The sequence below is a fragment of the Moschus berezovskii genome, chromosome 11, assembly GCF_049115385.1.
Source record: "Moschus berezovskii isolate FMDL1 chromosome 11, NW_MosBer_1.0, whole genome shotgun sequence".
Taxonomy (NCBI): Eukaryota; Metazoa; Chordata; class Mammalia; order Artiodactyla; family Moschidae; genus Moschus; species Moschus berezovskii.
In genome coordinates this window covers 32,592,472-32,618,784 of record NC_142470.1, presented here as the reverse complement: position 1 = coordinate 32,618,784, position 26,313 = coordinate 32,592,472, and the positions used below count along the sequence as shown (strand labels likewise).

The window sequence follows — 26,313 nt, the reverse complement described above, 5'->3', positions numbered from 1 at the left end:
CCTGACCAGGAATGGAACTCGGGGCCCCTGCAGTGAAAGCACAGAGTCCTAATCACTATATGGCTAGGGAATATAATTTTACATGGGTGCTTTTTATTGTATGCGAACTTTAACTCAACAAAGTAGATTTTTAAAAGTCAGTTCAGTTCAGTCGCTCAGTCGTGTCCGACTCTCTGCGACCCCATGAATCACAGCACGCCAGGCCTCCCTGTCCATCACCAACTCCCGGAGTTCACTCAAACTCATGTCCATCGAGTCGCTGATGCCATCCAGACATCTCATTCTCTGTCGTCCCCTTCTCCTCCCGCCCCCAACCTTTCCCAGCATCAGAGTCTTTTCCAGTGAGTCAACTCGTCACATGAGGTGGCCAAAGTGTTGCAGTTTCAGCTTTAGCATCAGTCCTTCCAATGAACACCCGGGACTGATCTCCTTTAGAATGGACTGGTTGGATCTCCTTGCAGTCCAAGGGACTCTCAAGAGTCTTCTCCAGCACCACAGTTCAAAAGCATCAATTCTTCGGCACTCAGCTTTCTTCACAGTCCAACTCTCACATCCATACATGACCACTGGAAAAACCATAGCCTTGACTAGACGGACCTTTGTTGGCAAAGTAATGTCTCTGCTTTTTAATATACTAGAATCTGGTCATAGAATCCAGCAATCACAAAAAAATTACACATAAATATAAACATTTACATGCATTTAAAATAGCTTATTTCAGCTGAAAACATCTAGCTACTCGTCTTTTGTGGAAAGGAAAGATCATTGTGTCTGGGTGTCCTTTTGGTGTTCCTTGTGACCTTTTGTAGGTAAGATGTGACCTCTGTAATTTCTAGTTTCCTTAAAGTGGAGAGAGGATTAAAAGTCACTTGAAAATGATCTGGGGACCAAATCTTAGAGCTTTATGACTTTTATTTTGGCTAAATTTTTACTGTTGTCTTGCCCACTTCTAATTTAGCAGCAGTTTCTGTTAGTTACTCACATTTATTCAGAAATTTCCAAAATGTTCATTTTACTTTTCTTAGAAATAACAACTGTCTGTTATTCATACTGATATTTTATTTGTTTAGGTTCTTAATTACATTATGGGCTTCCCTCATGTATCAGTCAGTAAAGAATCTGCCTGTAATGCAGGAGACCTGGGTTCGATTCCTGGGTTGGAAAGATCCCCTGGAGAAGGAAATGGCAATCCACTCCAGTATTCTTGCCTGGAAAACCCATGGACAGAGGCGCCTGGCGGGCTACAGTCCATGGGGTCGCAAGAGTCGGACACGACGTAGCGACTACCCTACACCACCACCAGAAGTTGGAGCAGATGTGCAGGAAAGTTCTAGAGAGGCCTTGCCCGCTGTGTACAGAAGGTCGGCATGTTTTGTGGGAGCAGGTGGCCTTGACTAACCCGGAACATGGGTTTGGGAAACTCCAATACTTTGGCCACCTCATGCGACGAGTTGACTCACTGGAAAAGACTCTGATGCTGGGAGGGATTGGGGGTGGAAGGAGACGGGGACGACAGAGAATGAGATGTCTGGATGGCATCAGCGACTCGATGGACATGAGTTTGAGTGAACTCCGGGAGTTGGTGATGGACAGGGAGGCCTGGTGTGCTGTGATTCATGGGGTCGCAAAGAGTCGGACACGACTGAGCAACTGAACTGAACTGAACTGAACTGTGTTCCTGGCCCTCCTGCTGGAGCCCCATCCTGCCCCATGTGGTCCTGGTTCTGGTTTATCCAGGGGAAGGAACTCACGTCTGCCTCTCATTCTCTACCCAGTGGCCTTCCCGGTGTTTGGATTCAGCCATCTTGCTCTCTCTCAGTTCCCTCTTCAGCCTAACCCATTGCACTTTTTCAGGAAGCCCTCAGGTGACGTGGTTTCTGGGCCTTACATCATCGTAGCACTTTCTTTGGCTGCGAACTGAGACGTGGTGCCTTTTCCCGTCTTAGACACATTTTCCCCTGCCTGCTCTCAGAACCCTGCCCATCCTGCCTTGTTGCAAGTCACAAATGCTAGAGGTGTAAAGACCACAGCTGTAATTTGAGGTTTGGTGGGGAGGGTGGTCTCCACTCATGGAAATTTAGATGTTGTTGTTCAGTTGCTCAGTTGTGTCTGACTCTTTGTGACCCATGGACTGCAGCACCCCAGGCTTCCCTGTACTTCACTGTCTCCCGGAGTTTGCTCAAACTCGTGTCCACTGAGTCGAAGATGCCATCCAACCATCTCATCCTCTGTCACCCCCCTTCTCCTCCTGCCTGAATCTTTCCCAGCATCAGGCTCTTTTCCAGTGAGGTCTTAATAAAAGAATTAGAATCTACGTGAAAATGGAAGTTAATCTAAAGAAACTCACTGCTGCCTAGGTGGTAGGATAGCTCCCCAGAGACTGACAGAATGTCCCTGACCTGGCAGGATGTGCTATTTAAGGGAGTGGGGGCAGCAGAGGAGCTGGTCCCAGGGACCATTCACTGAAACTGTAGCCTGGGGCTGGAGATGTGTTTGCCTCCCTGTGCTGTCCTCTGACCTGGGCCATGTTCCTCTGCAGCCTGCATGCCCCTTATGCCTTTCCCTTCCCCACTGCTTCTCTGTTCCTGTTGCCCTGCCAGAGCAATAAAGACCAGCACACTTATCAAGTTACCCAGAGTCTGACCTATCCTCTTCTCTGTCTGCCCTCTTCTTTTCCTACAGGGATGCTGTGTTTGTTGTTGATTGCTTAGGAAGTCTAATTGCGTGTGTGTGCCTATTGATGGGCATCTGTTGTCCTTCTGTCTGCTAATTTATCTCTTCACTCGGCCAAACATGTTTGCACAGGTTCCTGGGGACACAGACACAGTACCCTTAGGTCCTGCCTACAAGGGAGCTTGGTTTATTTATCTTCTTAAAAAAATAATCATTGTCTGAATATGGGCCTGGCACAGAGCAATCCCTCCATCGTTGTTGAATGTTGTTGCATGAATTACGAGTAAGTTGAATCACATGAAATAACCAATATCCAACCATTTTCAACATGCAAGCAATGGCAATTTCATTTCATATGGTTCTGTTTAATATAAAAGTAACAAATGTGCTCACTAGGGAAAGCCTTAGTTCAGTTCAGTCAGTTCAGTTGCTCAGTCGTGTCCATATCTTTGTGACCCCATGGACTGCAGCATATCAGGTCTCCCTGTCCATCACCAGCTCCCGGAGTTTACTCAAAACTCATTTCCATTGAGTCAGTGATGCCATCCAACCTTCTCATCCTCTGTTACCCCTTCTCCTCCTGCCTTCAGCGTCAGGGTCTTTTTAAATGAGTCAGTTCTTCACATCAGGTGGCCGAAGTATTGGAGTTTCAGCTTTAGCATCAGTCCTTCCAATGAATATTCAGGACTGATTTCCTTTAGGATAGATTGGTTGGATCTCCTTGCAAAGAGTCTTTTCCAACATCACAGTTCAAAAGCATCAATTCTTTGGTGCCCAGCTTTCTTTATAGTCCAACTCTCACATTCATACATGACTACTGGAAAAACCATAGCTTTGACTATTGTTGGCTTTGACCTTTGTTGGCAAAGTAATGTCTCTGCTTTTGCCTGGAAAATACTAAATAATATGGGGAAATATTATCCATAGTATTATCCTTCAAGGATACCTGCTGTTAACATTAGGTCCCTTTGTACAGATAGAGGTGACGATTAATTTTTTTCTTCTATACCATGTGTTGTTCTTATTGTAAGAAATATTAATATTTCATGCATGCATGCTAAGTCGCTTCAGTCACGTTTGACACTTCCAACCCTACGGACTGTAGCCTGCCAGGCTCCTCTGTCCAAGGGAGTCTCCAGGCAAGAATACTGGAGTGGTGTGCCATTTCCTCCTCCAGGGGATCTTCCCAACCCAAGGATTGAACCCATGTCTGTTACATCTCTTGTATTGGCAGGCAGGTTCAACTGAGGCAGAAATATAAACATAAAAATGAAGCCCCCTTTTCCTCTGCCGCTCCTCTCCCCATAGGCAACAATTGCCAAGTGTGTAGTATGCATACATACAGAGAGTTTTCTTTGATCGCATGTGTATGTGATATACGCACATTTGAGATTGAGAGATTATTTATGTAAGTTTATGCAAATGAATGAAGCAAGCCTCTCAGTGCTAATATCCACGTATTCCTTTATAGTAGCTGGTGTCCCCCTCGAGGTGGTCACATGTCCTTGGTGACCTGTAGCCCTTCCCTCCTTCGGCCAGGAGCACCCCGTGGGGTCCATGCTGGTGGTCTCTCGTGCTTACCTGCGGCCACTCCTTGAGCTGCGGGAGAGTCATCGTAGCCACATACCCGCCATGTGCTGACATCCTCTGTGTTTCTGATTTTGTCTGTTTCATCACTGTCTCGTCAGTGAACAGGAGTTGAGTTGAAACTCTGCTCTGCTATGGGTGTGGGTCTCGGGAAAACCACTTGACGTCACTGAACTTGGTCTTCTCAGTGAGTGAGGAGAACAGAGGACACGAACCCAGTAAGCACGAGCCAGACGTGGGGCCAGATGCCAGGGTTCTGTGTCTGGTTCTGCCTCTTCCAGCTCCAAGAGCTTGGTCAGGTTGCTTAGTCCTGTCTGTGCCTTCATTACTAAGTCTCTGAGTGATCTAATAAAGCTCTTGGAATAGTGCTTGCCTTGTGTGTTTGCCATGCTGGTAATGATGACACGCCAGCTCCTCCAGGGTTGTGGTGAAGGCTGTGTTGAGAGGATGAGTGGACACGCTTTGTAAACCACAAAGCCCCATTCAGACGCAAGTGTTACTAAGATTATATGCTTATCTGTCACGACTCACAACCCCAAAGTTTCCCTGTTGGAAGGTGGCAGACTGCATTTGGCTTGAGTGGTATTTACAGATCGGGAGGTGTTGGGATTTGCACCTAAGAGGATCTCATTCCTGTGTTTGCGCTCCCCTGCTGCCCACACTGCTTCTGCCAGGAGGGGTGGCCTCTGAGTTATTACTGAGTGTTTCCAGAGAGGATGCTGGGGCCCAGAGGGGAAGTGACTCGCCTGAGGTCCCACAGAGAGAGAGTCTCAGTACCTCTGTCTGCAGCCTCAGCCTCCAGGCCCCCAGGCCCGCACTGTGCTCCACTGTGGCCCACCGTGTGATGGGGCACAGACCCGCGATGGGAGCAGGAAACAGAGAGGAGCTCATGAGTAGTTTGTGTAGCTCTGATTCAGGAACTTACTGTGGAGATGGCAGCTTCAAAGGGCTGTGGGTAGGAATGGTTGGTGGGTGTTGGAGGCAGGTGACCTTGCAGTGATGGAGTGAAAGGGAGTGAGGGGCCAGTAGGGTGTTAGGAGGAGTTTGTTTCGAGAGGAGACTGTCGAGCCTGTGGTTGTGTGGCGAGAATGATGAGAATGGGAGGTGGAGACGAAAGGAGGGCAGGTCACCTGGTGTGGGTGTGTTTGAAGGGATGATGTGGAGTTCTGGGCCACTGAAAGAATTTCCAGTGAAAAATTGGGATGGCCTCAGGCTTCATGTCTTTTGCTGGTGAGCTGCTCTTGGTTGCTTGATTCGTCTTGCTTTAGTTCTTCTAATTAGGGGAATTCTGTTTGCTTTCTTGGGGCCTTGGCAAGGATTCTCTCCTCAGATAACTGGATTCAAGAGCTGAGTGGTTTCCTGGAATTGCCTACTCCTGCTCCCCTGACTTTATAAGAAGGAAGTTGGAAGCTGGAATGGGTTTTTTTTTCCAACTCTTGAGAGGCTACTTTGAGAGACTGGTCTGAGAGTGAAGATCCTTGGAGGATATTTCCTCTGGCTCAGGATAATTGACTTAATCTGCTGTGTGTCTCATTTTTCCCTTTGGAAAAAGGAGAGATGCTGCCTGACTCACTTCTTCCTAAAATACTGTGTGCTCAACTTCTCTCTGGAAAATGCTTAGGTGCATTTTGACATAAGGTCACTCTTAACTCCCGTCACAGAGTCCAGTGCCTTTGTTTCTTCGGGTGCTGAGGGTGGGACTCATCCCACATTGACTGAAAGTATGTCCTCAAGCTCTCAGGGAGTCACTATGGCAGACGACCTGTGAGAGTACAGAGAAAAAGCATCATTCTGCCTTAGTTGGGAAAGGTCTCTTAGAAGAGGCAGTACTGAACTGTGCCTTGAGGGGAGAAATATATTTTGAGCCCTGGATTGGTAGGGGGCAGAGACAATTGCTGGTGGGCAGTGGTCTGGGGTTGAACACACACACACACACACAACTTTGACTGCAGAATTGGGTGTATGAGACAGATGAGTCTGGAAGGTAGTTTAGGATCTCAAATGGGTGACCTGGAAAGCTATTTGAAATTGCTTCGACTACATTTTGTAGGCAGTGGGAAGCAATAGAATCTCAGGAGAGCAGAGAGAAGACAGAAAAAGTATTTTTCTAATAGTGAAAAAATTTCCAAATTCAATGAAAACTATAAATTCACAGTTCCAGGAAGCTCAAAATAACTCAAATAAATATAAAGAGCAAAAATAGAATCGTACCAAAGCACATCACAATCAAGTTAGTTAATCCTAGTAGTTAAGGGGAAACTCATAAAAACAACCAGAAAGGAAGACATAGAGAAACAAAGATAAGAATAATAGGCCGGAAGTTATTAAAGGCAGAAAACAACTGAACTGAAAAATAGATCAAGCTAGAATTCTATACTCAAAAAATATCCTTCAAAAAATGAAGGTGAAGACTTTTTTTTTAATAGACAAAGTTGAGAGAATTCATGATCAGCAGACCTATACCAGAAAGCATTAATGAAAGTTTTTCAGGCAGTAGAAAATTGATACTTGATAGAAATTTGGACTGTACAGAAAGAATAAAGAGGCCTATGGAAGTTATTTTTTCTCATTTTTAATCTCTTTAAAAGACTGTATAAAGCAAAAACAATGTACTGTTTATAACATAGATTTTTGACGTATGACAACAGTAACCCGAAGGACAAAAGGGAAGAAATGAAAATATACTGTTATAATTTTCTTACACTACATGTAAAGTAATAATATTTGATGTAGACTATTTTTTTCTTTTTAAAAAATTTAAATTATGGAAGTATGGTAACATTTATAGGAGACTTGAAAAATGCAGAACAAAGTTATATATAGTTCTATTACAGTTTTTTAAGTAAATTAAGATTTTTAGTTGGAGTTTCAATTATCAAACTCTCAAAAATCAATAGGATGGACAGAAAAGTAGAAGGATATATAGACTTGAAAAGCACTATAAACTAATTCAACATAATTAAGATTTATACAAATTTCACACAATGGCAGGATACACATTCTATTCAAGTTCTCGTAGACTATAAACCAGGAGAACTGGAACATATCCAGGGACATAAAACAAGGTGCAAAAATTTCATGGTCTAAAGTTATTGATATCATACAGAGTCTGTTCTCTTATCACTGTGGAATTATGTTAGAAATCAGTATCAAAAGATGTTTGAAAGTAACCCATATATTTTCAAGCGCAGTGTGACATTTACCAAGATCTTTGACTTAGTCACTGAAAGCCACAATAAGGTTAGAAGATTGAAAAAACACAGAATCATTGCAGAGAAGAAAGCATTTAAATGAGAAATTGATATCAAAATGAGAAATTAATATCTAAGATGCTTAAAAAAACCCTTGTATTTGGAAATTAAATATCCATGAAATAGACTACATTAAAGGTGCATATAGGCATACCTCATTTTATTGTGCTTTGCTTTATTGCACTTCTTAGACATTGTGCTTTTCATAAATTGAAGGTTTGTGGCAACCCTGCATAGAGCAATTCTATTGGCACTATTTTCTTGACAGCATTTGCTGACTTGTGTCTCTGGGTCACATTTTGGTTAACTTTTCCAATATTTCGAAGCACCAGCAAAAAGATTATGATTTGCTGAAGGCTCAGGTGATTATTAGTAATTTTTTTAGCAATAGAGTCTTTTTTTAATTAGGGTGTGGTCCTAGTGGTAAAGGACCTGCCTGCCAATACAGGAGACGAAAGAGACCTCGGTTCAATCTCTGGGTCAGGAAGATCCCCTGGAGTAGGAAATGGCAACCCACGCCAGTATTCTTGCCTGGAGAATCCCACGGACAGAGGAGCCTGGTGGGCTACAGTCCATAGAGTCTCAAAAGAGTTGGACACAACTGAAGTGACTTACACACCATGTTGTTTTTTTAGACATGTTGTTGCACAGTTAGTAAACTACAGTATAGTGTAAACGTAAGTTTTATGTGTTTGGAAAAATTTGTGTGACTTGCTTTATTTCAATATTCTCTTTCACTGCAGTGACTGGAACCAAACCCATAACATCTCTGAGGTATGCCTGTATTATAAATCTCAGAGCAACCATTAAAAACATAACAAAGAAGTGTGGCACACAAACCTGTAATGGAGATAAGTAGAATGATAGACAAAATCAAAAGATGGCAGGAAAAGAGGGGAAGAGTAGCAAAGAACAAATAAGACCAGTAGATGACAAAAGATAGTTTTAGATTCAACCATACTGAAAATAATGTTAAATGTATGTGATATAATGATTCTATTTAATAGGCAGGTATCAAAGTAAGAACCAACTATAAGCTGTCATAAAGAGACCCATTTTTATTATAAAGACACAGATTTAAAAGGATAGAAAAAGCTATTCCATGTGAACACTAATCAAAAGAGAGCTAAGATGGCTGGCTATGTTAGTAACAGACAATGCAGACTTTGGAATAGGGAAAATTACCAGGAATAAAGAGGAAGATTTCATAATGATAAATGAGTCAATTCATCAAAAAGACATTAAGACCCTAAATATATATATATATATATATTAATAACAAAGCTTTAAAATATGTAAAGCAGAAAAACAAGAGAACTTAAAGGAACTGACAAATTTGTAATTATATTTGAAGATTGCAACACACCTCTTTCAGTTATTGATATAAAAGAAATAGACAAATTAGAAGTATAAAGAATATAGAACACATGACAAATTAAAAGAATGCATTAATAGAACTTAACAACCAGCCAGACCAAAGTGATATTTATAGAACCCTCTACCCAATGACTGCAGAGTATAATATTTTTCAAATGCACTGAAATGTTCATGAAGACACACAGTCTGGACTACAATACAAGATTCAGTATGTTAAAAAGTTACTAATATCGTGCAAAGTGTAATATATCTGACAAAAAATAATGAATTGAAGTAGAAATAAATATATCTTGAAAATTCCAAATTACATTTGGAAAATTAAGCAACACATGCATAAATGGGTAGAAAAATCACAAGTAACATTAGAAAATGTGTTGAATTAATGTGAAAACAGAGCATACCAATTTTTTTTGGAATGCAGACAAAGCAGTGCCAAGAGGGAAATTCATCGCACTAAATACTAATGAAAATAAAAAAGATCTAAAATGAATGATCTATGGGACTTCCTTGGTGGTTCAGTAGTTAAGAATATGCCTTGCAATGCAGGGTACATGAGTTCAATCCCTGGTCAGGGAACTAAGATCCCACATGCCCAGGATCAACTAAGCCCGTGTGCTGCAACTGCTGAGCCTGTGCACCACAAGTAGACAGTCCAGGTGCTTTACACACATCGTTTTCATGAGTTCCCTAACCCATCCTGAGGTAGGAGTCCTGTTATTCTCATTTCATAGAGAAGGGAGCAAGCTTAGAGCAGTGATGACACCTCCCAAGGCCACAAACCATGGTAGTGGAGTTGGAATTCAAGCCCAGTTTCTAACTGCTTTGTTTTACTGTCCTTGAGTGTTTATCTTATAGAGAGTGTTAATATATTTGAGAGGGGTTGGGACAGATAGTCCTGGGGGCCCCCAGAGGAAGGATGCCACAGGAAGTGTGACACCGAGTATGAGCTGGGAGGGACTCGGGTCCCAATGGGGCAGACCACTGGCCATGCTGGTGATGGGCTTTAATCCTCCACCCAGGTTAGAAGAGAAGATCTGATCAAAAGCATAAGGCTGATAAGTGGGAAAATTCAGCAAAAACCAAAGAGAAATATTTAAATAAATCAAAGCTTCTCAGGAAGTCAGGGGATGGGTTGAGAGCTCTCCTGGGAGTCTGAGATATGTGTGTTCCCAGGGTGAGAAAGCCCCTGCCGGCTGGGTGGCTGGTCTTTGAGGGCAAGGACTGTGAAGGCATTCATGAGTGGACAAAGCATTTGAGGGAAGAGGATGAAAACCAGGTCCAGAGGGGAACTTAGACCCAGTGAGCGACCTGGCATCATCTGTAAGAGACTCTGCAGTTGACAACAAGAGGTCCTCCCTTCCAGTACTGATGACCTGGAGTGGGACCACTCAGGATTCATGGCTGCCACCCTGCCAGCTGGATGCACACTCGCCTTTATCCGGGGAAGGCTTGTCAGTGCGAGGCGATGATGGCTCTGTGGGGGTAACCAGAACCAGCAGCAGCTCAGGAGATGGTGCCTCTTCTGCATGTGTTGGCACTGAATGCTGAATGACAGACGATCGGCTTGACCCCTAGGGTCTGGGGCAGGTCTGTCCCTTCACTCCTGGTGGCTGCAAGCCTGTGGGTTCCTGCATTTCACAGAGCAGAGCAGGAGGGCCGAGGGCGAGCCCATCTGATGCTGCTCCCAGATTTTGTCTCAAGACCCTTGGAAGGTTTATCTTCCCAGATGGCCCTTTGAGAAATCGGGTGGGGGGCGAGGCATGTCTCGTAGAAACAGGTATGTGCACAGGGGAGGTTCTGGGTGGGGCTGCCCGCCACCGGGTGCTTCTTGAGGTTCTTCCCAGTGCAAGAGGGAGTTTCCCTGAAGACGAGTCTCTGTTTCTAAGGGTCCCGGTCCAGTGGTGGTTAGGGTGTTTCAAGCGAGTGGCGGGAACAGCTGAAACTTCCCATCGTGCTCCATGTCTTTATTGTCTCTGCCCGGAGAGAGTCACTGCAGAAAGATGATGCGGTGAAAAGGAAGAAAACAGAAGTCATCCTAAATCTCCCTCCCTGCGTGATAAGCGCTGGTGACATTTTGGTGTTTCTGCTCCTGCCCCATTTCATTTCTACTCTGAAAATGAGATCAGAGTATGTCTGCATCTTTAAACTTTTTGTTTCCCCTGAATGACTTATCTTGCCCTTATTTCCTCTCTAAGAAACTAAAGAAGAAACACAAGGAGAGTGTGATCGCTCAGGGGTGGGGCCATCCGGGAAGGCTCTGTGGAGGGGCGGAGGTCAGCTCAATTTTGAAGGAAGGGAGGAAGGTGATGAGGGGGCCAGTTCAGGTGGGGCACTGCTCACATTGGGGCGGATGCAAGGTGTGCTTGCCTGGTGTACTGGGGATAACTCGGGGTGACTATAACGGCTGTGTTTCCATCCTCCCTCCCTGCATCCTTTCCTCCCTCCCTCCCTTCAGTCTCTCCCTCCCCCCTCCATCCCCCATTTATTCATTCCTTCACTCAGTAGTCACTGAGCGCCTCCTATGTGCCAGGTGTTTGTCCAGTGCTGGCCACACAGGGTCCGTGGAACAGATCTTGTCCCTGCCCAAGTGGAGCGTGTAATAGACAGACTCATGTGTTTTACTCAAAGCAAACATTTAAGACACCTAAAAATAGTAATTCAGACGTGGGTTTTTATGGGATAGAATGCAGAATCCGCATGCCCCAGCAGGGAAAGAGGTGAAACTTCCTCCACACGTACTTTGGTGGAAAAGTTTGCGGGTCCTCGGAGTGTGGGCTGTGACATGTGCTGAGGTTCAGGAGTGCCTGCCGGGTGACAACACTGGGGACATCAACTTGGCTAAAGCAGGTGGCTTACATCTGGGGACTGTGGGAGATATTTAGGAAAGGTCCTAGGGGACAGAGTTATGTAGGATCTCATGTACCAGAATGAGGAAAATTGGCAGCTCTTGAGGTGTTTTGGGCAGGAGATGGAACTTTCAAAAAGGTGATTGTGGAATTTTAACGTGATCCCAGAGGGTAGAAAGCTGAGCGCCCAAGAATTGATGCTTTTGAACTGTGGTGTTGAAGAAGACTCTTGAGAGTCCCTTGGACTGCAAGGAGATCCAACCAGTCCATCCTAAAGGAGATCAGTCCTGAGTGTTCATTGGAAGGACTGATGTTGAAGCTGAAACTGCAATACTTTGGCCACCTGATGTGAAGAGCTGACTCATTTGAAAAGACCCTGATGCTGGGAAAGATTGAGGGCAGGAGGAGAAGGGGACGACAGAGGATGAGATGGTTGGATGGCATCACCGACTCAATGGACATGGGTTTGGGTAAACTCCGGGAGTTGGTGATGGACAGGGAGGCCTGGCCTGCTGCGATTCATGGGGTCACAAAGAGTCAGACACGACTGAGCAACTGAACTGAACTAAACAGAGGGGAGATTAGCAAGACCAGAGAGGGGCCAGGGAAACAAATCTGTGCCCAGTCCTGGGGGAGGTGAGGGTTTGGGCTAGATGATGGCAGGAGGAGGACGATGAGGAAAACCCAGAAAGACCAGACGGAATGCATGACCCACTGGAGGTGTGGAAAGGAGAACCAATGACAGGAAGCCAACAAAGGCTCACTGAGGGTTACTTGGGACTGGGCGCTGTTTTCTCGGGTACACAGTCAGGTGAACTGTGGTCCCAACCCTTGGCTGGCAGAAATGGGACCTTCAGCCTGGGGCTGGCTGGGGAGACTGCGACAAGCTTGGGTGTTCCCATTGTTCCCGGGCTATACCTGGGAGCTTTTGAACGATGCCCACATCTGGGCTTCAGATTTTACTGTTCTGGGATGCTGCCCGGGCATGGCCCCCAGGTGAGTTTCAGGTGCTGCCAGGGTTGGGAGCCTACTCAGATGGTGCTAATTCAAGACAGTTGAGGCTGAAGAATGTTAGGAATGGTGATGGCTTGCCAGGCCTTTAAATTTGAGTTGTGGAATTTGAAAGTCTTTGTGTGTCACGTGACTCAGATGGTGTAGGGAGAGGACCAGGCTGTGGCCTGGCAGGTTCCTCCCAGGCCAGTATGTGATGGTGACTTTGTAACTCAGGGTGAGAAGGATCAGAAGATTGTTAGGAAAGAGAATAAATGGACAGAATAAAAACAGGCAATAGGCAGAGGGAGTTGATGTAAAGCGATTGCAATGTTCACAGTTTAGTTTAAAGAACCAGGAAGGTTCCAGGATCTTGGCTTTGTTTTAATATTTACTGTAGCACCTAGAGAATCCCATGGACAGAAGTGCCTGGAGAACTACAGTCCATAGGGTTGAAAAGAGGCAGACGTGACTGAGCGACTGAGCATGCCTGCCTACCACCTGGGACAGCGAATAAAAGAGAATCACCCGGAGTGGGGGTGCAAAATTTAGATTCCTGAGTCTTAGTCAGTCATCCTTGGGATGCCAGCACACCTGGCTCAGAAACTAGAGAAACAACAACTGAGGAATAAGCGCTGAAGGGTCAAGTCAGAACCAGTGACTAAAAAACCACATCCCGGGTGTCTCCAGGCAAGGCTCTGGGAGGCTGCAGGGCTGCCTCTGGGAGGCTGAGTAATCCCTCAGAAGCACTCGGAGGGCAGAGAGAGAATCGAATCTCCAAGGAGAAAGCCATGACGCGGGTTTCTGCAGCTGAGAATCTGCAGAAAGTTCTACTCTCAGGACATGAGTCATCTTGCATCGAGAGGTACGGAGTCCTCGGAATCCCAAGTTTGCTGAGTTCCATGGCTCTGCGTACAGGGGCTTCCATGTGCTTGTGAGACTGCAGATCCCTTTCGTGTTGTGCTGTTTGTGTGACTGTCATACTGCTGGGGTTCTAGAACTCTCCTTCTGTCTTCAGATGGTATGCTCCTCTGGGCTGGTGCATTTGTTCTCAGGCTCGCTCAAAGACAGTTCCAGGAAGTCAGGATCTCTGCGCTCAATCCAGGTAGGGCTACTTAGAGGTGAGAAGGCCAGAGCAGGCAGCTGGAACCCTCTTATTGTTCTGGTGACTTTCATGAGTGTACAGTTTATTACTTTTTGCCTTTTCTGTATTTAACTTTGGTCCCTGTGAGAAATTGGGTTAAATTGCTTTTACTATCCAAGTATTACCCTGGAGGAGGAAATGGCAACCCACTCTAGTGTTCTTGCCGAGAGAATCCCATGGACAGAAGAGCCTGCCGGGCTACAGTCCATGGGGTTGCAGAGTCAGACACAACTGAGCACACAGGCACATAGTAGGGCTTCCCAGGTGGCGCTAGTGGTAAAGAACATGCCTGCCAATGCAGGAAACATAGGAGATTGGAGGTTCGTCCCTGGATTGGAAAGATCTCCTGAAGGAGGGCAAGGCAACCCACTCCAGTATTCTTGCCTGGAGAATCCCATGGACAGAGGATCCTGGCTTATTTAGTCTCTCAGTCATGTCCGACTCTTTGCGACTCCATGGACTGCGGCACGCCAGGCTTCTCTGTCCATCACCAACTCCCGGAGTTTACTCAAACTTATGTCCATTGAGTCACTGATGCCATCCAGCTATCTTGTCCTCTGTCATCCCCTTCTCCTCCTGTCTTCAATCTTGCCCAGCATCAAGGTCTTTTCTAATGAGTTGGCTCTTCGCCTCAGGTGGCCAAAGTAGAGTTCATGGGGTTGCAAAGAGACATGACTGAGCACACGTGCACTGACACACTTACTGATCCATCTGTTAATATGTATATAAAAGCTCTGTGTTGTCAGCATGTGTGAAAACCCACAGTTGAGTGTGACTAGCCCATTTAGTCAAGGCCATGGTTTTTCCAGTGGTCATGTATGGATGTGAGAGTTGGACTGTGAAGAAAGCTGAGCGCCGAAGAATTGATGCTTTAGAACTGTGGTGTTGGAGAAGACTCTTGAGAGTCCCTTGGACTACAAGGAGATCCAACCAGTCCATTCTAAAGGAGATCAGTCCTGGGTGTTCATTGGAAGGACTGATGCTGAAGCTGAAACTGCAACACTTTGGCCACCTCATGCGACGAGTTGACTCACTGGAAAAGACTGATGCTGGGAGGGATTGGGGGCGGGAGGAGAAGGGGACGACAGAGAATGAGATGACTGGATGGCATCACCGACTCGATGGACATGAGTTTGAGTGAACTCCGGGAGTTGGTGATGGACAGGGAGGCCTGGCATGCTGTGATTCATGGGGTCGCAGAGAGTCGGACACAACTGAGCGACTGAACTGAACTGAGCCCATTTTACTCCTTCTTGGGGACTACTATAGAGCACTACTACTACTATTACTAAGTCACTTCAGTCGTGTCTGACTCTGTGTGACCCCATAGATGGAAGCCCACCAGGCTCCCCCGTCCCTGGGACTCTCCAGGCAAGAACACTGGAGTGGGTTGCCATTTCCTTCTCCAAAGCATGAAAGTGAAAAGTGAAAGTGAAGTCGCTCAGTTGTGTCCAATCCTTCGCGAACCCATGGACCACAGCCTACAAGGCTCCTCCATCCATGGGATTTTCCAGGCAAGAGTACTGGAGTGGGGACTATAGAGCACAGGGAACTATATTCAAAATCCTGCGATAAACTATAATGGAAAAGAACATAAAGAAGAATGTATATATATATATATGTATGACTGAATCACTTTGCTGTACAGTAGGGACTGTCGCCTTTGCCAGCCTGTCCTCCTCTCCTCTCACAATCAGTCTGTGTTCCCTGCATTTCCTGTGGCTTCTTTTCCTCTAGTAGATCTGGGCTCTTGAAGTTCTTTTTCACTCTGTAGGATCCAGCATGGGGTCCATCACTCAGTAAGAACTTGGGACAGTTAAGGGTTGAGTTAAAAAAAAAAATCTGAAGCCAAACATCATTAAACATTTTAAAAACATATTCCTTTAAGTAGAAAGGGATTGGCCTTTCATTTGGCCTGTGGAAAAAGACCAAGGTGACTAATGGGGTCACGTGTAAGAAGAGACACAAAATGCCAAGACCTGATGTTTTGTATTTTTGCTGTGAAGCCGCACGAGGAGATGGAGCACTTTTGATTTGTTTTGTGGTTCTTCATCATCTGGGCAAACAGATCCTTTGGAGAGTCTGGTGAAAGCAATGGAATTTGCTCCCCAGAAGAGGGCAAAAATTTCCCCCAATTTTAGAGGTTCACTGACTCTCCCTAGCCTGGTCCACAGACTTCAAGTGGATAATCCTTCGTCAGTATCAAATGCCAACTGTGAGGTGTTTATTCCTGCATCTGCTCCACCAGGGAGGAGACAGACCAGGTGCCCTTCTCTGGTCTTAATCATCTCTATCTATGGGATTTGGACCTTCCTTCTGTCCATTGTGGGTGCATTTCTTAAGCTTCTGTGTCCTTTCATTTAGCAAGTATTGGTAGTGTTGTCATCTTAGCCCATGAGGTCTACAGCTGATATAAAAATAAATCTTCTTGTTCCATCTTTGTCCTCAGAGTTCCTTGTTCTTCAGTCCAAAAGCTTAAGCAAGTTTCAAGTGAAGACTCAGGAATCAAAAGGGAAGAAGGCATTGCTCTGGGCCAGGGTTTCTCAACCTCAGAGCTGTTGACATTTGGGACTGGACAGTTCCTCATTGTGGGAAATGCCTGGTGCACCATGCAGTCTTCAGCAGCAGCGCTGGCCTCTACCCAGGAGATGCCAGGAGCATCCTCCCCCCTGGTTGTGACAATCAAAAATTTCCCTGACACATTGCAAAATGGTCCCCAGATCACCACCACCCCACCCCAGCTGAGAGCTATTCCAGCCTTTCTGTGGCTGGATTTTGGCTCTTACTAAAGGGACACCACAGTGGAGAATGGACTGTTCGTTTAGTTTCTTTCTATGATAGCCATTAGTGCAGCTAACTTCTGCTCTATGCCAGTAACTGGGCCAGGCCCTGCAGCTGCAAATGTGAGTACAAGACACACCCTGACCGCAGGTGTTCCTTGCGTCCTTGTCTGGGTGATACACGCAGATGCATCAGGAGGTGGAGGGGGGAGGATTGTCTCATGGGAAAGAGTCTTTGCACCAGTGTATTCTCCATCCAAGAGGCTCTTTCTTCTGATTTTTCCTGTGACTGGGACTGTTTTGACGTTCATATCTCGGTTTAAGCAACACCGCTTCAGGGAGACCTATCCTAACCATCTAACCACAGTCAGCTGTTTTCACCTAATGCTTTGTAACAAACAGTCCAGACGTCAATGGCTCACAACCACGCATTTCTCGCTCACATGTGTGTGGGTTGGCTGGGGTGTGGGTTGGCTGGGGTGTGGCTGATGTAGGCTGGGCTTCAGCTGGTTTTGGCTACAAGCTGCAGCTTCAGTTTAGCTCTCCTCCATGGGTTTCTCATTCTACTGGACCAGTGAACTTTTGGTGCATGCTGTTCTCATGGCGACAGCAGCAGCACAGAGCAGGAAGCAAGTGTATTTCTTTCTTGTATCATATGCACGGACATCCATTTGGCCAAAGTAGATCACACAGTCCGAGTCAGCAGGAGGGAGGAACCTCACCACTCTCCGTGAGGCCATGGCAGAGGTGTGGCTGAACAGGACTTTACCGGGAGTGAAGAATGGGGCCGAGCCATCTGCCTCACTCAGTCTAAAGCAGCCACCCAGTCACTCATTCATTTTTATTTTCTGCTGAGTTTTGATACTCTTATTGTTGAATTATTTATTGCTTATTTGTCTTTTGTTACCAAATCATCAGCTCCATGACAGTAGGGACTTTTTCTGCCATATTCACTGCTAAATGCCAAGTACCTACCTAGCACAGGGTGGGCATTCACTAACTTGATGGGTGGATGGATGGATGGTTCTGTCTGGGAATCAGGGAGGGGTGTTGGAGATAATCTTGAAACAGTAATAGCAGCTAACGGTTTCTGAGGGATGATTAAGGGCCAGGGGTGTGCTGCATGCTTATGCTTGACCTGGTTAAGTCAGGGCATCATTTCAGTGTGTGACCAGCCCTCTAGTGGTCGGGGAGGGGAGAGAACAGGGTGTTCTGGATGGAGTTGTAGAGCCCTGAAATAGCACATCTTGTTAGAGATTGGAGAGATGCCCAGTGTGACTGGAATGAGGGGAGCCTGGTGGGCAGCAGCCACATACAAGATGTAAGAGTGACATGGGAGCCCCGTAGTCAGGGCTTCTGTGCTCCACGTTTTCAGGGGAGCCATCGTGTCTGAGTCTGGAGTGGTGCCCCTGCGGTGTGCAGTGCACAACCTGGAAAGCTCTTCTGGTCACCTAGTAGGTCACAAGGGACCTTGTGTCGCCCGTCAAGATGGCTGGATGACTATCTGGAAGTCATCTTTGTTTTGGAAGAGGGTGAACATTGAATATCTTTTAGCAGAGGCATGTCCAAGCTATTAAACAAGTAGGAAGCTTCTGGAAGTCCTTTTGAGGCAGGTGGTGGAAACTTGACAAAACACCTGACTTGGAAGAGCTTGTTACAGTGCCCCAAGGCTTGAGTTTTGCATTGCGTTGAATAGGGTTGTATTGACTAGAGACTCCAGTCATCTCTCGGCTCAAGGATGCTGGCGTTTACCCTGGGGGAGCACGGGAGCATGACCCCACTAACTGCAGACCCCATATGCATAAATGCTCCAAGTCTTCACTGGGTGCTGAGCTCCCAGGGTCCCCAAGCCCCATAGCCTTTGCCCAGCCTCTGTTGACCCACATCACAAATCAGCTACCAAGACAGGAATGTGGGGAGAGCAGCCCTGGCCTCGTGTTTGGGTGGTGTGCTTGCTGGGCAAGAAAGCGGTGGTGGACCTGCCCCAAGGCCACCTGTGCCTGGCCAGGCTGGTTTCTGATGTTTGGTCTTCTGGGCCAGGACAGAATTTTTTTAAATATCTTGAAATTTAAACTCTGTGCTTGTAGGGGGAAAAATGAAAAGGGAGATCTGCATTCCAGTTTCGGCATTGCTAGGAGACCCGTTGAATATGAAAGTTCTTGTAAAACTTCATTAAAGTGTTATTAGGGGGACTTCCATGGTGGTTCAGTGGTTAAGACTCTGCGCTCCCAATGCAGCGGGCACAGGTTCAATCCCTGGTTGGGGAACTAGTATCCCACATGTCACACAGCATAGCCTAAAATAAAGTGTTAGGTACCAATTTTCCTTCTCTTCTCTGGAAGAAATTTTTAAAATGTCATTAGCATATTTTGTGCCAACCCCTCTGTTAGGTGGTGTTGCAGAGAATCTGTTTTAATCTTAGTGGAACAGCCTTCAGGGTTACAGTGAGGATGAGGAGGCCAAGTCTCCGAGAAGTTAAGTGACTTGCTCCAGGCCGCACAGCCTGCTGCTGATGGGGGAGGTTCTCTGTGACTGCATGGCCCAGACTCTTTGCCATGTGTCCATCCACCAGTGGGCCCCTCCAAGGGTCTACCGGGGGCGCGGCTTCCCAGGTGGGGACCTGGTGGGCACTGTGTGGATTTCATTGCGGGCTCTGGCCCGTCTTCCTTAGGTTGTAGAGGCTGGTTGCTGCAGAGGTGTCCTCCCCTGCTCCTTCCCGCCCTGCAGCTCCTGGGAGAGGTTTTTTCCAAAACATCTGAGTTAGCTTTAATGAACAGAGGCCTTCCCCCAGCAGCAGAGCTTCACAAGATCTCTGAGGACAGCTGACACCCTGGAGCTGCAGTCTTCCCCTCCACCCCCCATTTGGGGAATGTTCTGGAATCTGCAGGCCTGAATGAGCTTACAGAGCGAGGTCAGCCTAGGTACTTGAGCCATGAGCCTGTCTCTGGTGGGGTGACTTCCATCTTAAAGCCCCACTTAGAGCCACCCCTGTCCCTGTGGGCTGTTAGAGACTGTGGAGGATGTGGTGACTCGTCAGATTCCAAGAGGAAGGATTTCGTAAAGGAGTTTTCTCACGGTTGCATTTCTGAGCCTGGGGTATTATAAACACTTGGTACAGCTGTCGTGGGTTAGACGAAGTTTTAGTCTGATTGTTTACCCACTTGGGAGATTCATTCATTTTATTCATTATTTTTAGAATCTTGCGTTTAAAAGGAAAAAAAGAACAATTCTTTTTATAGCTGTGTTTATTTATTTTTAATTGATGATCACTTTACAATATTGGTTTGATTTCTGCCAAACCTCCACACGAATCAGCCATAGGTACACATATGTCCCCTCCTTCCCGCCTCCCATGCTTTCCCACCACTCTAGGTTGGTACAGAACCCCGCTTTGGGTTTCCTGAGTCATACAGCAAATTCCCATTGGCTGTCTGTTTCACATATGCTAGTGTATATGCGTCCATGCTACTGTCTCCATTCATCTCAAGGAACAATTCTTTTGAAATAAGACTGCTGCCCAGTCTAAAGGAGGCCACTAGGGCATGAAGAGGTGACCTCAGTGGCACCCTAGAGTAATCTTCTCAGGCGTTGCCTGTCAAGGTGGGCAGGCAAGCACCAGGTCGTGGTGCTGTTGTGGCCATCCCAGGACCATGGGGAGGAGCAGGAGTGGGGGTCTGTACATCCGGGCCGCTGTTCACTTTCAGAACTGGAAAGTAGAGCTGGAACTCTCCAGATTCATCCTCTGGATGATATAGAGTCAGAGACTTCGGGCCACGCTCATTCACTGGCTGCAGTATCAGAGCCCGTTACCATGTTTCTGAGACCCCATCTCTCTCTGGAGCATGTGTAATGCCATCTAACCTCTTCCTGAATGAACGCGGCACCCCACCCATCCCTGCCCTTCTCTTGCCGCTTTGTATGCTCTGCTTTATACTCTGCATATTTCTCAGACTGTCCCCCTCCTGCTGTCCTGGGGGTCTGCACCATCCTGGGGGAGTGACCAAGCCCCATTCCTCTCTGATCTTAGGGTGGGAGAGGGTGGGATGCTGCAGATGGGATGTTAATTAGAAGGCTGGGTCCAGGGAGGTCGTGGGGGGGCAGAGGTTGACTTTAGGATGGTTTCTTGTCTGCTTATCTGTGTTCAGAGGCTGAAGGGGTCAGCTGAGCGGGGAATCTGTGATGTGGTTTCCTTACCTGGTGTATCCAGCCCAACTGCTCTGGCTTCCTGAGCACTGGGTGCGGGGTGAGGTCTGGGGTGGATTCTGGGGACACAGGGGTGAGGACATCAGTGCTGGCCTTATCAGGTGCCCTGTCTGTGAGAGACAGGACAGAACCCTGTGTGAGGAGGGTAGGGAGGGGATGGAGGGGAGGAAGGGAGATGGAGGTTGAGCAGGAAGAGGGGCAGCCAGGTGGGCTGGGGTGTTGGGGGAGGTATTCATGCAGCAGTGGGTACAAGAAAGGCGGCTCCAGAGGGAGTTGAATTCTGACAAGAAGGCCCTTCCCCACTCACTGGAGTGGGAGCACCACTCCAAAATTCATCCCAGACCAGCAGAGCTCAAGGTTCAGCTCAAAGAAGCCCATTGGGTCATAATCACGGGAAAGACACATCTCAGATTCCCTCCAGGTTTCAAGCTTTCCTGGCAGCCAAAAGTTTGCAAAAGCGGGGCCAAAGCTGCGTCTGCAGCTTTTAAACTGTAGTGTGAGAGGCAGTAGTAGCAGATGAGTTAGATGATAGCTGCCCACCTTGTCCATCATCGTGGCCTTCCCTGGACCTAGACCTTCTCTGGCAGCGCTGGGCTCGTGGGCCCTGGGGTGGCCTCCTGGTCACCTTTGATTCCTTGGTGCAGCACTGGGTGGGGGGTGGGAGCTCACTGCTGAAGGAGCACAACTCATTTTTTCAAAACGTGTTTTGGGGGAGCACATTCCTTTTGCTAAGTGAGACACACTCACATTTATAAATATGAAACAGATAATTTAGGAATTCCTGAGCCTAGAGCTAATGACCACCCATGTGTATGGAGACTGTGGAAATCTGTCGATGTACTGCTTTGTTTCAGATGAAAAGCGCAAGCAGCTCACAGTAAGTGCCTTAGGGCTGGTATCTTGGTGGAAATTTTAATTTTAGTGTTAAAAAATATCCAATAGCCTTTCTGGGAAAAAGTGGGGTTATAAATATATAAATTAGCCAAGGGTGCTTGTAGGATGGAATTGTGCATCAAAGAATAAGAAGAGAGGACTTCCCAGGTGGCGCTAGTGATAAAGAGACCACCTGCAGGAGGATTCTTGCAGGAGATGTAAGAGACACGGGTTCCATCCCTGGGTCAGGAAGATCCCCTTGAGAAGGGGCTGGCAACCCACTCTAGTATTCTTGCCTGGAAAATTCCATGGACAGAGAAGACTGGCAGGCTACAATCCATGGGGATCACAAAAAGTTGGACATGACTGAGCGAGCAGGAAGAAACCTTATCCTCTAGTTATGAGCCCTTGTTTAATTTCAATTTCTTCTCCTGTAAAATTGGAATAACATCACCTACCTTGTGAAGATTCAATGAGATGAGGCGGATAAGGTGCGTGCCTGTGTCTAGGATGTAAGGGTGTGGAGTGAGGGGGTGTTGCAGGCAAGGGAACTGGACAAGATCAGGGGCTCCCGGCCCTGGCTGCATTTCGGGGCCCCCTGGGAGTGTGTGCAGCCTGCTCTGCCAATCACCTGTGCACACCTGGGGCAGAGCAGCTGGGCCCCCATCACCCCAGGGGACCTGTTGCAATGCACCCCCTGGCCCCTCCTCAGAGCAGACCCCTGCTTCCTTGACTGGAGGTCTCCTTGGCTAGGCAGCATCACCTGGCGGATTTGTGTCCTGGATTTGGAGGCTGAGAGTTGGCCTGTTGTCGTGGGCTGAGCCTCTCCACCTCTGCCTGGCCCTGAGGGGTTACTGAGCTCCTTCCAGGCCTCAGAATGGTGGCTGCATATGAAAGAGATCAGGTGGACTAGAGCAGCTGCACCCCATGAGGGCCTTTTCTTCAGTTGAAGTAAGTTTAGAAAACTGGGGGAGCTCCAGGAGACCCAAGGCCTGGGACTGTGGGAAGAATCGCCTGGAAACAGATGCGCTCACTGAAAAGTGGAGGGGGTTCCCTGGCGTGGATAGCACCTGCAGGACCTATCTGAGCCTCCAGCACATGGCCCAGATGTGGCCCTTTGCCTCCATATCCCTGCAGCTGAGAGTGCAGGTCAGGAAGGCGGTGAGGTTTCCCAGGACTACGGGTGCCCAGGGCACAGGAGGCAGTGTGGGTCTCTGGCCAACCTGGAACCAACCTGCTGTCCTTCCCCTGGCCTCTCGGGACCAGGTCTCCAATCCCTCCTTTGTCCTCTGTGAGGTCAGAGGACCAGTGTCAGGGCTGAGGGACCTTCCAGATGAGACAGCCCCTCCCTCAGCTCAAAGATGATGAAACGAACTTGGGCTGGTTATTTGACCTGGCAGCACCTGGCTAGCAAGGGGCAGTGCCAGAGTCCAGGGCTACCGTTGAATGTACTTTCTAGACTCTGTTCCTGCAAGTGGCATTGCAAAAATGGCTTTTATTTTAAAATATGTACAGTTCTATGAAAGGAATGCTGTCTTGCCTACATGGCCCCAGGCATGAACCAAATCTGAATCCTCTTCTAGGTTTTGGATTATAATATTTGGTTTGGAACTTCTCCACTAGAGCTGCACTCTGCTGGTCTGTCTGCAAGTTTGGTTTCTTCGGTGGATGCCTCAGTAGGTAATGCATAACAGTAATTCCTGACACAAGCTCAGTTCAGTTCAGTCGCTCAGTTGTTTCCGATTCTTTGCGACCCCATGGACTGCAGTACACCAGGCTTCCCTGTCCATCACCAACTCCTGGAGCTTGCTCAAACTCATTTCCATCAAGTCAGTGATGTCATCCAGCCATTTCATCCTCTGTCGTCCCTTTCTCCTTCTGCCTTCAGTCTTTCCCAGCATCAGGGTCTTTTCCAATGAGTCAGTTCTTTGCATCAGGTGGCCAAAGTATTGGTGCTTAAACATCAGTCCTTCCAATGAATATTCAGGGTTGATTTCCTTTAGGATTGAGTGGTTTGATCTCCTTGCAGTCCAAGGGACTCAAGAGTCTTCTCCAACGCCACAGTTCAAGAGCATCAGTTCTTCGGTGCTCAGCTTTCTTTATGGTCCAACTTTCACATCCACACATGGCTACTGGAAAAACCATAGCTTTGACTATATGGACCTTTGTCAGCAAAGTAATGTCTCTGCTTTTTAATATGCTGTCTAGGTTTGCCATAGCTTTTCTTCCAAGGAGCAAGCATCTCAGCATGGTACCTTTTACACAACCCATCTCTTCCATCCTTATGAGTGATCAGGAAGACCCCTGAGTGTGGAGCTCTGTCCCCAGCCGTGTGACAGCCCAGGCTGGCTATGGCCAGGGCAGACACAGGCCAGAGGCCCCAGGTTATCCCACCTTGTCTGAAGCCCCTGGTTCAGTTGCTGACATTGGCAGGTGTTGGGTCCAGATGTGTGGCACCTCCCTTACCCTCCAGGACCCTGAGCCCTGTCAGTCCCTAGACTCTTGGCCTGGTGGCTACTGTATCTGGACTGCCCTCCCGTGGGCTTTGATGGAGTGCCGCTGTTCCATGAGTATGCATGGGGAGCAGCCTGACCTTGACAGTCTAGTTTCCTGAGCCATGAACTTGAGGGCAAGCAGATTTCTAAGGCCCCATGGGCCCCCTGGAGAGTGGCCTCTGGGCTGATGGAGCTTCCTGGACCTCAAAGAAGACTGGCTTTGAGACCCAGTGATCTGTGTGATTTGCTTTGACTCAATGAACATAAATTATAAATTAGCAGCTTTTTTGATCATTCAGTTCAGTTCAGTTGCTCAGTCGTGTCTGATTCTTGGTGACCCCGTGAATAATGGTGTTTAATAAAGTGGCCTGAGGCCATACTGATACTGATCGCTCGTGGGAATGGGCTGTCATGGTCCAGAAGAAGACACAAGAGATGTCCCAAAGGACTTTGAGATCCCACCTGCTTGCCCCATAAATGGTGTTAGCCATCAGAGCTGCCCAGGCCCAAGATCGGGCTATTGTTAATTGCCAGAACCAACTGTCTAAGAAGCTTGTGAGATTATCAGCCAGTGACTTGATTACCAGCACCAAGACACGCCTCTGTTATTGTTCGTCGCACCTTCTAATTAATTCATGACTAAGTGGGCCTTTCTTGAGTGTCCCCCTACACCTCCAGGCTCAGACTGGTAGCCAAGTACAAGCTCTTTAGGAAGCTTCTTTCTGGGTGGTAGGTTCTCCTAGTTAGTATCAACCAGCAGCCCTGATGAAACATTAAAACAGAAGGGATACAGCATAACCAAGGATGCTCAGAAAATTAATGTTACAATTAACTTGCCTTATTATCTATTAAACCTTCTTGCTTAAAAATCTAAAATGGACTTCCCTGCATTTTTCACCTACCTCAGAATTTATTATGTTCCACTGGACTGATCTTTTCTTCCCCTAGGGCCAGGAACTAAGAACTTCTGTCTCCCTTCCCACCTCTCAATTTCCACCTTCTGCTCCAAAGACCACACCCTTGAGAGGAGAGGTCTGTCCACCTCTGACAGGCCCTCAGAGAATCAAGGAAGGGAACCTGGGGCAGCCTCAGGGGAGTAAGAGGCACCAGACCTGGAAACAGGCCTTGTTGGAGAAGATTCACAGCCAGTGGTCTTAGAGAAGTGGGAGGAACTAGAACCTTTGCTGTTGTTCAGTTGCTAAGTCGTGTCTGACTCTTTGCAACCTATGGACTGCAGGACGCCAGGCTTCTCTGTCCTTCGCTATCTTCTGAAGTTTGTTCAGACTCATGTCCATAGAGTTCGTGATGCCATCCAACCATCTCATTCTCTGTTGCTCCCTTCTCCTCCTGCCTTCAGTCTTTCCCAGCATCAGGGTCTTTTCCAACGAGTTTGCTCTTTGCACCAGGTGGCCAGAGTATTGGAACTTCACCTTTAGCATCAGCCCTTCCAATGAATACTCAGGGTTGATTTCCTTTACGATTGACTGGTTTGATTTCCTTGCTGTCCAGAGGACAGAGTCTTCTCTAAACCACAGTTTGAAAGCATCAGTTCTTCAGTGGTCAGCCTTCTTTATGGTCCAGCTCTCATACCCATACATGACTACTGGAAAAAATATTATTCTTGCCTTGTGAACCCCATGAACAGTATGAAATTGAGCCTGGTCCAGCCCCAGATGGGGACAAGTTGGGTCAGAGATTGGAGCCGGCAGCGGCCAGCACCCGGAAATGTGGTTTGGATGTCAGGTAAACAGTCAAAGTTACCTCTGGCAGCCTCTGGGAGATAGGGACCAGGGACACCTAGGCAGCCTGCAGGGTGCCAGGGCTGGGGAAACAACCTCTTGATGCCCAAAGAAGCCCTTGGTGCCAGTACACTGAGCTCACTGGACTGACATTAGATCCCAACCCCCTTCTGCTGCTTCCTGTAGCTTTAGCTCCTTGTGAGACCTGGATGTTGGTGCTGGCCGCCCTCTCACCAGGTGGCAGGTGAGTTGGCTCAGAGGATGCACGTGAATCCTAGAGGTCTGTAACCTGTGATTCACATGTTAGGTAGCATTGTGACAATGGAATCAGCCCAGGACCTCTGCTGGTCTCCTG

The 26,313-nt window shown here is 47.4% G+C and overlaps 1 protein-coding gene across 1 annotated transcript in view; it reads left to right on the top strand.

The window, feature by feature from the left end:
- Positions 1-26,313, top strand: part of ADCY3 (adenylate cyclase 3) — an 83,955-nt gene that overhangs the window by 11,403 nt on the left and 46,239 nt on the right. The gene's annotated exons all lie outside the window — the stretch shown is intronic.